The sequence below is a fragment of the Thermobia domestica genome, chromosome 8 (assembly GCF_964235325.1).
Source record: "Thermobia domestica chromosome 8, izTheDome1.hap1.1, whole genome shotgun sequence".
NCBI classification, from domain to species: domain Eukaryota; kingdom Metazoa; phylum Arthropoda; class Insecta; order Zygentoma; family Lepismatidae; genus Thermobia; species Thermobia domestica.
The window spans coordinates 259,146,259-259,157,557 of record NC_137461.1 but is presented as its reverse complement, the minus strand read 5'-3'; the positions used below and the strand labels follow the sequence as shown (position 1 = coordinate 259,157,557).

Sequence of the window (11,299 nt, the reverse complement as noted above, 5' to 3'; positions counted from 1 at the left end):
TGGGCTGGGAAGCACTTGTTGTATGGGTTGGTCTAATTTCACTGCTATTCAAATTGCCCCGTTTTGAATTATCCAAATTGCCCCGCAGTCGACGAATATTCCATTCAGAACGTGGTATGAAAACTGCTGATTAGTTGACGCCAGTGTACAGTATATCAATGCCTCACATGCTACTGATACTGTTATAATCCAGAGCGGTTTCATTTTATCCAGTTAATAAGAAGGAAAGCTTAAGGAAACAACGTTGAAAATTGTAACGACCTAAAAATACACACATTCGTACTTATCTTGCAGCAAACAAAAAATCGTATAAGCCTTCAGAACCTAAGGAATGGTTTGTATTTCTGAGAGCGACTTCTGCAAATCACCACCTACAAATCCACCACAGGTTCACTAACATGGCGAGCCGCGTTTCCACTCCAGCTGGTAAAATGCTTAACATTATTCAAATTCCCCGCCTATTCGAATTGCCCCGCTGTACCCTATATTTAACTGCACATTGAGTTATACAATTCCTGTAGACGAAAATTAGACAGTAACAAATTATAATTTTCCAATTAGATTTCGGGAACCAGAAAATTTTCTAATATTTCAAGTTGGGAAGTAAAAATTTACATAGTGTCTCCCCCCCCCCCTCTCTCTCTCTATTATATCTACTTATTTATAAATGTTGCAGAATGTAAATCTATAAAAGTAGTAAAGCTATGAGAAAACCGTCTTATACGTATTAAACTGACGAAATCTAATATTGTAAGATCAAAATTATCGGTAAGATCAATATTTATCGGTAATAAATATTGTCTTAAAAAGTTTCATGAAGTAAAAATCTAACGATTCTTCTTTTCAAGAATGTTTCAAAAACTTCAATGTGTTCTTCCCTCAGAATCCACCTTTGATCTTACAATATTAGATTTCGTCAGTTTTATACGTATAAGACGGTTTTCTCATAGCTTTACTACTTTTATAGATTTACATTCTTCAACATTTATAAATAAGTAGATATAATAGAGAGGGAGAGGGAGAGGGAGAGACACTATGTAAATTTTTACTTCCCAACTTGAAATATTAGAAAATTTTCTGGTTCCCGAAATCTAATTGGAAAATTATAATTTGTTGCTGTCTAATTTTCGTCTACAGGAATTGTATAACTCAATGTGCAGTTAAATATAGTGGAAAAATTTCCACCTAACATCACTATACATAATATCCAAGACTGTCCGGATTATGAAAAGTGTTTTCACTTGTTTCTACATCTTGACGAAAATTTTCCGATTCATGTAAATTCCTTTTACTTGTTTCTACAGAGCAATAAAATTTTCCGATTCACAAAAAGTTGTTTTACTTTTTGCTTCATAATGATGAAAATTTTCCAAGTTCTCAAAAAGTTCTTCAATTTTTCCATATAAGACAGAAAATATTTCGATTCATGAAAAATTGTTTAACTTGCTCCTACATACTACTGAAAATTGTCTGAGCCATGAAAATTTTCAGATTTTTTAAACAATCTTTCACTTTTTTTACATTTCTTTACATGAATTCAACCAATCTTATGATTGCTGATGAATTGTTACTTGATTAGTGTTTTTTTTTTTTTTTTTTTTTTTTTAGAACGGAAAATTTTCCGGAAAAATATAGCGGAAAATTTTCCACCTCACATCCCTAGATAAACCCAACGAAACTCAAGAATACGATGTTGACAACTACATTTTATTTCTTCCTAATGTCAATTTATCTTCCAAAATACGGATATTCTCACTTGAAACTAAAACTGTGTAGACATTATGAAGTCAAATTTTGTCAGTATGAGAGAAGGGGTAACAAGTCAGGATATATTAGGACCTCCGTGGCCATCTTCAAATCCGCAATATTGAATGTGAATGGCAATCTGTCAATGAGTGCTATGAATTTTTTTTTTTTTGTTTTGTTTTGTTTCGGGTGCTCTGAGAAATATATCAATGGAATTATCTTTATATTTAAAGATTTTGTATCATTTGAATGTAATAATTAAAATAATCGAGGAAAAATAACACGTCGTAATTCGTTACATAAAGAGGAAAAATATAAATAAAAGTACTCTTAATATTTTGTTTGGTCAATAATCAGCGATTCCAACAATTTTTGCAATTCTTCGTAACTACAGGTTAATATTATTTTTGTAAAAAGGAGAAAAAGCACTAATTGAAGTTTCTTTGTATTTCATTAAATACTAGCAGCGTTCACCCCGCTTCGCTGCGGTCACCCCGGAACGCAATAAACTTTGTTACTTAGATAATTTTTACTTTTTCGCTTTCAAGTGATATGATAAAAACCATAGAAGATTGCAGTAAATCTTAACATTATATCGCCTGTCATTTATGTTAACCCGCCCCGCTTCGCTGCGGTCATCCCGGTGCTGGCATATTGTAAAAGTGTCTGTAAAAATAAGCAAATCAATTAAAAAATTTTAAACAGAAGATTCAAGCTATTTTCCGCTGTATATCGCCTGTCATTTATGTTAACCCGCCGAGTGACACGGTCATGCTGGTTGCATATAAATACGTTTATTTTTACCTATGATGAACTAATAACAAAGGATTTGTACGTTATGGACACTTGAATGGTCAATTATCTCAAGACACTGGTAATTAAAAATTAAAGTGATATGATAAAAACCATCTAGGGTCCAAATCCTAATAACCCCCCAAAAATGAAAGAAATTGGTTCAGCCGTATTAGCGTGATGAGCGGACAAAGGATTTTGTACGTTCTCTTTTATATATATAGATAACATTAAATTTTGCTTACACTGCAGTGAAAGAAAAAATAAAACTTACTTCCGTTCTCTGAAGCTTTCTGTCATTAAAAGCCCCGCCTCCTTGGCTCAGTGGTTAGAGCACTGGTCTCGTAAACCAGGGGTCGTGAGTTCGAATCTCACAGGAGGCACTGATAATTGCATTTTTTGCTTTTATATGCTAATGAAATTGGTGCTGCTATCGAAATATCGATTAGAAAGCCGACAAACTCAATATAAAATAATTTGACGACGAACTTTAACTCAGTGACGACGCCAGAGGCGGGAGCTCCCTTGGAGGCTAACACGGATTATGTATTTTAGTGTGAGTCAAGTATCTTTTTCAGTATATAAAGGATAGCTGCTCTCCCAATAAATCTCTCCTCCTCCACTTGCTGTCTCAAATAATTAAAACTGACGTTGTCACTGGTTTGTAAAGACCTGCACGGGCCGAATTTTTCGGCCCGAGCCCAATCAGCCCGAACGTACCTATAGGGTGGCCCATCCGGGTCCGAAAAGTTTTGGAGATCTTCAGCCAGAGCCCGGCCCGGCCCGATAAGTTTTTAAAAATTCTTGGCCCAAGCCCGGCCCAGGGCCGATAAATTTTAAAAGTTTTGGCCCGACCCCGGCCCAATAAATTTTTAAAAAATTTAGTTCGAGCCCCAATCTTTCTCAAAATTTAGTATTAAACTTGACCTAACCCTGAGAAACATTTTCTAAACTGTGGTTTACAACCTGACGCTTGCCTCCCGAATGGTATCATTGCCTACTAGAACTTTGCCTGTCATCGAGAGAACAAAAACTCCATTTCCTGTAGCAAAAATTTACTTAATTATTTTTAGCATAAAGTGAAGATGCCAATATTGTTTAGCGACAGGGAAAACTTTCCCATCCCTTCTTGTCACATTTTCGGTTCAGTGAAGGTCAAGGTCAGAGCTCAATTTACCGCGCAATACCTGCAATCTTCTATAGTGAAAGTGGAGCCGCTAAGCAACACAAACTGTAAATAGCTATTGCATTGTTTGTTATATTTTTTTGTTATATTTTTCACGGGCACACTTCGTCAACGTTTGGCTTTATTCGAATTATCGTTTAGTCAATAATTATTAAAGAATTGCAATTAATCGGTCCCAGCCCGGCCCGACCTGAAGAGAAATCAGTGTCGACCCGCCCAAGCCCGGCCCGGCCCAATGAAATAACAAAGTCGGCCCGCCCAAGCCCGGCCCGTGCAGGTCTCTACTGGTTTGACATTTAGTAGAAGACGTATCGCCGTTCTCACATTGTAATTATTCCTCTCAATCTCCGTTACCATGTCTAACAAGAGGGTATACTTATAGGGGCGCTTCAATGACAACACTTACAATGTGGCAACAGTGTAACAGACATTTCTACTAAATATCAATATTTGCTCCATGTAAATATCTCCACGCAAAACTACTTTCTTATTTACGCTTCTATTTAGCCATAAGCATTCATTTTTTTAATATACTTTTTAATTTGCAAAAGAGCTTATAAAATTTTCTCCCATCTACCGACAGTGACACGAAATAAATACATTCCTCCATCGTCAGTTCTTTGTTTCATATTGAGAGGAGCAAAATAAGTTTAATGTTTCATAAAGTACGTATTTTGCTTTTCACTGAAGCCGAAGTAACTTTTCGATTTCCTTCGTAAAGTAATAAAATGCTGCGCAGTAACTGCTTTTCTGTAATGGAAGTGGACTACAGATTCGATATGATTTGTATCAACTAAATAATAGGCCTAATAATTCATAAACTTCGAGTTCGTTATTTTAAACTTGCACAAATCGAATAAATTTCTTGTTAGCTTATCACTAGGTCTCGTGTGCATCTTGTATTTAATGTTGCCAGATCTTACGTTTTTCACGTTAAGTTTTACGTTTTTGTGGCACGTTTTACGTAACACATTTTTATTTTCCTCGTAAAACTATTTCCTTCGTTTTTTTAAAATAAATAAATAAAAGAAATTATTCTCCTGGACAAATGTTTTCATATGATTTTGTCAATGCCATTGACTTTTAATTAGATTAACTGACTTCTCAGAAAGAGCTCCTTCGTGGCTAAGCGGTTAGTGTACGCGCCTTTAGCGTGAAAGACCCAAGTTCGATTCCCTGTGGTAGCTCGTGTGGTTGGGATTCCACGTTAATCAGTAGGTCCTGTCTCATATAGCTTCGCTACTTAAAGGGACGTTAAACTCAAAACCAAACTCAAATTGATTTCTCAGAAACTGTTAATAAACTAAACAATGACACAACTGAGTGTTTAGAGAGAAAATGCAATAGGTTACATGTTTACCTCCTCTTCAGCCCGCACCCCAAACTTATGATTAGGCATAAATTGGATTTAACATCTTACCCTTCATCTGTCAACATCGTCACAATTATATCCCAGTTTCGATCAATCGCGACATAGTGATGTCATGAACAGAAGCAACTGTGAGCTTATAAAAACAGAACTCCAAGAGCTGGTGAATTTTCGTATGTCCTGCTAGTATTTTTGAACGTATAAAAAAGAATGGAGTGTCAAAAGATGCAATTTTCATGAAAATACAGCTAAAAGGCATATATATATATATATATGCGTGTGTGTGAATACCATTGAGAATGTTGTAGATCAGTATGGTACTACTATATCCAAGTCGAACTATATTTTGGTGACCATTTCGATACTGACAAAGATTTGCCAACATAAAATTATATAGAAATAAAATCTGTGTTTTCTTATACGGAGTACATATTTGAAACGATGTTATTAAAAGTTCTCCATAATAAAATGATAAAGCAGGCAACGAAACTTATTGTTTTTATTATCAGTGTCGTAAGTAGCCAATTCCCAAGGGCCATTTTAAACTAGGTTCCATATAAGCAACAAATTGTCAAGGTTTTTCCCTGAATCAGAACGGTTTGGTGTACCCTGCGGCACAATTAAAAAAAAAAAAAAATCTCACGCAGTCTTAATTTGAGCTGAATTTGGGCCACCAAGCAGAATTGACTCGAGATAGCAATATTCCTTTCGAGTGAAAACATATTAACGTATTATTTCAAATCAAAACTGTAGTATAGAGATGGTAAATCCTTGCTGACTATTTTATAGTGTCAGTTAAAAGTTATGGAGGGGGCACCCGGATTTGAGCCAGAGCCAGGGACCTCTCGATCTGCAGTCGAATGCTCTGCCACTGAGCTATACCCCCAACCATACTATTATAACTCCCAGAACACCATAGCAATGTTAATAGTGTAGCTAACATTTATGTTTACCAGAAATTACAGTAAACTTAGTAGGCTATATACAAAAGACTGCTATCAGTCAGTAAAGCAACATACAAATTTATACATGAGGCACATTCACTTTACACTGTGAATGGAGCTATTGCAAATCCAATTATAATACTCTGACATAGGTTATATAGGGTGGCCCAAAAGTAGGTATATAGTCCCGTACTGATCAACTCATTGTTTTTTTATACCATTTCTTATTGTTATCCATCAGGAAGAATTGGTTTCTTTATTATTTGTTCTTAATGTCTTTTTACTTATATCTTAAGCTCGGAACAGCCGAAGCAAATAAGCTAATAAGCTTGAATGTTATACTTGATCAATGCAAGGGTGTATACGTACCTACTTTTGAACCACTATCAGCAGAATCGTCTACGTATATATATATTTTACGTTGTGAGTAAGCAAGTATCTTAACATCAGTGTTGCAATTCGATACGTTTAGGTAGGCTAGTTCAAACATTGTTGAATGTTTCAACGAATCTTCCAAACAGGTGTAAGCTCGTACTGGAAGCCAGAAAAGTTAAATGGATGAGTCAAGCATGGCGTATTTTCGATAGTAATATCAACGTGATTTGATTTCAGAGAGTTCCAAAAAGCTGAGCTACATATAAAACTTACAATGGTTAAAGTTTCATGTTGACTTATTAGAGGAAATTAAATTTTTCTTTAAATTTTCCAAACAAAAAATTTAAAGAACAAATTGATCCAAGATAAGAACTATAGGGTAATATTTATTAGCCTACATAAAAATAAAGTAAAATCTACATAAGCCTATGTTTTTCTTACATGGACCAAAAATGTCACTCCGGCTGAGAGCGTAAATGACGAAATTACTTAACCCATCTATTATCTAAGGGAGTTTTAAATCCAACAGCATTATTTATCATATTGACTGAATGAATTTGAAACAGACATTACAAGACAATAAATAGGGGTTTAAAGTCCCACTGAAGAGAATGGACATTTTTTTTTTTTTTTTTTTTTTTTAATAGTCCTCAATGTTCCAGTGTTCATGTCCATGTCGTTTGGACAAGTGAAAAATTAAAAAAAAAAAGAAAAAAGGAAAGGCGATTAGTTAAGAAAATAAGTAATGCCAGAAAAATTATGCTCAAAATAAGGTGACAAAAAAAGGAAAACAACCCCGTCTCATATAGACTCTCCGTTGAAACGAGAAGTTAAACTTCAACCCAATTAATCAATAGATTTATATCTGATAGAGTGTCTATGATGTAAAGAGAACAAGTATAAACACTCATTTACCCAAAGTACGGAAAATGAAAGGTATATTTCGATTAGAAGTCGGTCAAGGTCTGTTGAAGACGGTCAAGTCGGTCAAGATGTTACAGTTATTACCTCTCCATTTTTCTTTTGAAACTCAGGTAGAACCTGAAAAGAATGGAAGTAAAGATGGCTGACTGCGACGAAATTTGAACTCAATAGCTTTCGTTAGCAAAACGACATTTAGCAGTTTACCTATATTAGGTTTCAATTTGAGGTTCGTTATTATAATAATAATAATAATAATAATAATAATAATAATAATAATAATAATAATAATAATAATAATAATAATAATAATAATAATAATAAGTAGTAGTAGTAGTAGTAGTAGTAGTAATGATGGCCAGAGGACATTATTATTATTATTATTATTATTATTATTATTATTATTATTATTATTATTATTATTATTATTATTATTATTTTGTACTACAACACTCTAAATATCATAAGAACAGTTCCTCGATTTATCTTACCGTTTTTGTTCTATTTCGATAAACACTGAACCCAAAAGTAACTATGACTTCCGGTTTAAATAACTATCCCCTTTAATATTTGGTGATCTCTTTCCCCAAGGTTTTCTTTCGATTCATTACTTCGGTCTCCTAATACTATCTTACCCCGTGCCATCATGGCCTTGGACAAGGGCGCCGATCCTGGGGGCCGAGGGGGCCCGGGCCCCTTAAAGCTCATGTAGGCCCCCTTCATTGTATTTGTAAATTTACAATATGTGACATAATTTGAATGCAATTTGTCTAAAAATCCTCATATATGCTTTCTGCATCTGAATGGGGCCCCCCAAATTTACATAGAAATCGGCGCCCTTGACCTTGGAGACTGAAATTCTTGACGCACCTCACACACTGTTAGTTTCTTTATACGTTTGCTCCAACTAACTGCAAACTAACAGTTTCGCTTGTTTGTAAATCCTCGAAAATCTAAGAGGACTCCTTTTGGTTTCAGAAACGAATTTCTTATTGCTCACGCAAATCCGTATTACAACGCTTAGCATACTACTACTATCACCTAATAATGCTTACATAAGACAGGCACAATGCACGAATGTTAAAATGTTATCAATTTACATAATTTACATGCTGGAGTACACTCAAGTTACTAATATTTTGATACATATTTGTATAATTTGAAAGTTGGCCTAAATACTTTCTTTAAGTTTTCTACATTGATATTTCAGTATGAGAAACCAGTATGAGTAAGTTTCGTGTTCGCGAAAACCAGTTTAAAGACACCTGGAGAGGTTATTTTGGGAAGAGCATATCAATTTTAACTTGTAAACAGCTCTAACGATTTTTAAAACATTTGGTGAAAAGTTCATTAATTGGTGCAAGAACAAATTGTTTGAAGTTCAGTAACAAGAAAATTAATTAAAGACTTCTGATTACCACTTATTATTATTATTATTATTATTATTATTATTATTATTATTATTATTATTATTATTATTATTATTATTATTTATAAAATTGAAACTGAAGACGTATAAGGGAGACAATAAGCACAAGCCGAGCTCCTCCGTGGCTAAGCGGTTAGCGTACGCGCCTTTGGCGTGGGAGACCCGGGTTCGATTCCCGGCGGGAGCTCATGTGGTTCGGATTCCACGTTAATCAGTAGGTCCACGTCTCATATAGCCTCGCTGCTGAAAGGGACGCTAAACTAAAATCAACTCAACAAGCACAAGCCATTCTTTTTAAACTAAACATTGGAAATCCTGAAATGAAATGAAATCTGTAAGTTTTACATCCCACGGTTATGCCGGTTAGGCTAAAGGAGACGGTGGTTATGAGAAATAAGTGAAATGGTGGAATGAAGAGAACCCAGAGAACGGGAGAACCCAGAGAAAACCCACGAGCACGGTGTTTGCCCACCACAAAGTCCACACGGTGCGAGCTGGGATCGAACCAGGGACCCCAAGCACCGGAGGTGAACGCTCTACCACTGAGCCACCGCGCCCCCTTTTTTTGGTGGGGGTAAATGGGTGTTTATAATTAAAATTCTTCTTCCGTCATATAGACTGCATCAGATATGAATCTATTGATTAATTGGGTTGAAGTTTAACTTCTCGTTACAACTCCAAGTCTATATGAGACGGGGTTGCTTTCTGTTTTTGCCATCTTACTTTGAACATAATCTTTCTGGCATTACCTCCAATATATTTTCTTAATTAATCACCTTTGTCTTAAATTTTCATTTATCCAAACCAAGGATCTTATAAAATAGAGGATCTGCCCTTACAACAAAATCTTGAAGCCATACGTCGCAATGTCACCACCCCTACTCTGCCCACTCCGCCCAATAGGATCGCAATGTTTTGAGCCAACATTCATAGCGGAAACGAAAGTAACCAATCAGACGATGGCGGAAACGAGAGTAACCAATCAGACGTGCCGATGCTCGATTGTTTTTTGGCTTCATTCATTTAATAGCATAAAGATACATATGGGCAGATCCTCTATTTTATAAGATCCTTGATACAAACAACAGAAACATCGGGACAGATAAAGAACACCCATGCTCTTCAGTAGGATTCAAACCTTGGAACTCACCACAAACAAATCACGTCGGAATTACAAGTTTGTGTAAATACGCCATGCTCCACTCACATGTTTAACGCTTCTCACTTTCAATTGCAACATTCGTTGAAGCATTCAAAACTAATTGAACCAGCCTTCTCAATATTGTATCAAACGTATCGAATTGCAACACTGATGTTAGAGTACTTGTTTACTCACAAACACATATCTACCAGCTTAACTAAAAGGTGAGTTAATTTTCTTATAAAATCTAGTTGGACGAACACGATTCCATTTGTATAGTGTATGTGTCAGGCAATTATAATTGGATGTGCAATATCTTCATTCATAGTATAAAATGAATTGTGTTTCACGCATAAATTTACATGTTACTCTACTGACTTACAGCAGTTATGCATCCACTAAAATTTGTGGTAAATACGAACTTCACCTGTATTTTTATAGATTTATTTTCATTGCATTATAAAACAATGTTTTGAGAGGAGTTGTGTTGTGTTTGGGGGTATAGCTCAGTGGCAGAGCATTCGACTGCAGATCGAGAGGTCCCTGGTTTAAATCCGGGTGCCCCCTCCATAATTTTTAACTGATACTGATAAGATATTCAGCAAGATTTCCCATCTCTTACTATAGTTTTGATTTGAAATAGTAAGTTAATATGTTTTCACTCACAAGGAAATTCGGTACATCGAGTCAATTCTACTTAGCGGCCCGAACTCACCTCAAATTAACACTGCTTAAGTTAGATTTTTCAACTGTTTTACAAGGTAAACGAAACCGTTCCGATTCAGCAATAAACTTCGGCAGTGTTTTACCTAGTGGATGGTAGTATCACATGGTATTTGGGAATTGGTTTCTTACGACACTAATAATAAAAACAATAAGTTTCGTGGTGTGTTTTATCATTTGGTTGAGGAGAACTTTTGATAACATCGTTTCAAATATTTACTCTGCACAAATGGGCTGCAACTATTATTTCTATACAGAGTGTTTTAAAACAACACCGATAACGTTTAGGAGGTGATTCCTGACACCAAGATAAGACAAAAAGTATAGAGCAACCTGAGTGCACAAACTTCCTTTCGAGGTTGAAGGCTGCCGAAAACATGAAAAAATGAAATTTAAAGGTCCATTGCTCCAAAACTATGGAACCTACCGCAGTCGGGTCAAGACTTCACTTAGGAACTAGTATGTGCCCTATCCAAATATCCATGTTTCAGAATCCTGTGGTGCTTCCGCAACAATTTTTGTAGAGGTAGTTGTTGAGTACTTCAAATTATATACCGTAGCCAAACTCATTCTATAAAAATTATTGCGTGAGTACCTTAGGATTCTGAAACATGTATTTTTTCATAGCGCACATATTTGTTCCAAAGTGAAGTCTTGACCCGACTACGGTAGG

The 11,299-nt window shown here is 35.5% G+C and overlaps 3 non-coding genes across 3 annotated transcripts; 2 read left to right on the top strand and 1 right to left on the bottom strand.

Annotated features, from left to right (window-relative positions):
* Positions 1-2,848: 2,848 nt before the first annotated feature.
* TRNAT-CGU (transfer RNA threonine (anticodon CGU)) lies at positions 2,849-2,921 on the top strand. Its single transcript has one exon. It is a non-coding gene; the product is annotated as a tRNA-Thr (tRNA).
* A 2,980-nt stretch (positions 2,922-5,901) lies between these two features.
* Positions 5,902-5,979, bottom strand: TRNAC-GCA (transfer RNA cysteine (anticodon GCA)). Its single transcript has one exon. It is a non-coding gene; the product is annotated as a tRNA-Cys (tRNA).
* A 4,419-nt stretch (positions 5,980-10,398) lies between these two features.
* Positions 10,399-10,470, top strand: TRNAC-GCA (transfer RNA cysteine (anticodon GCA)). Its single transcript has one exon. It is a non-coding gene; the product is annotated as a tRNA-Cys (tRNA).
* Positions 10,471-11,299: the final 829 nt, after the last annotated feature.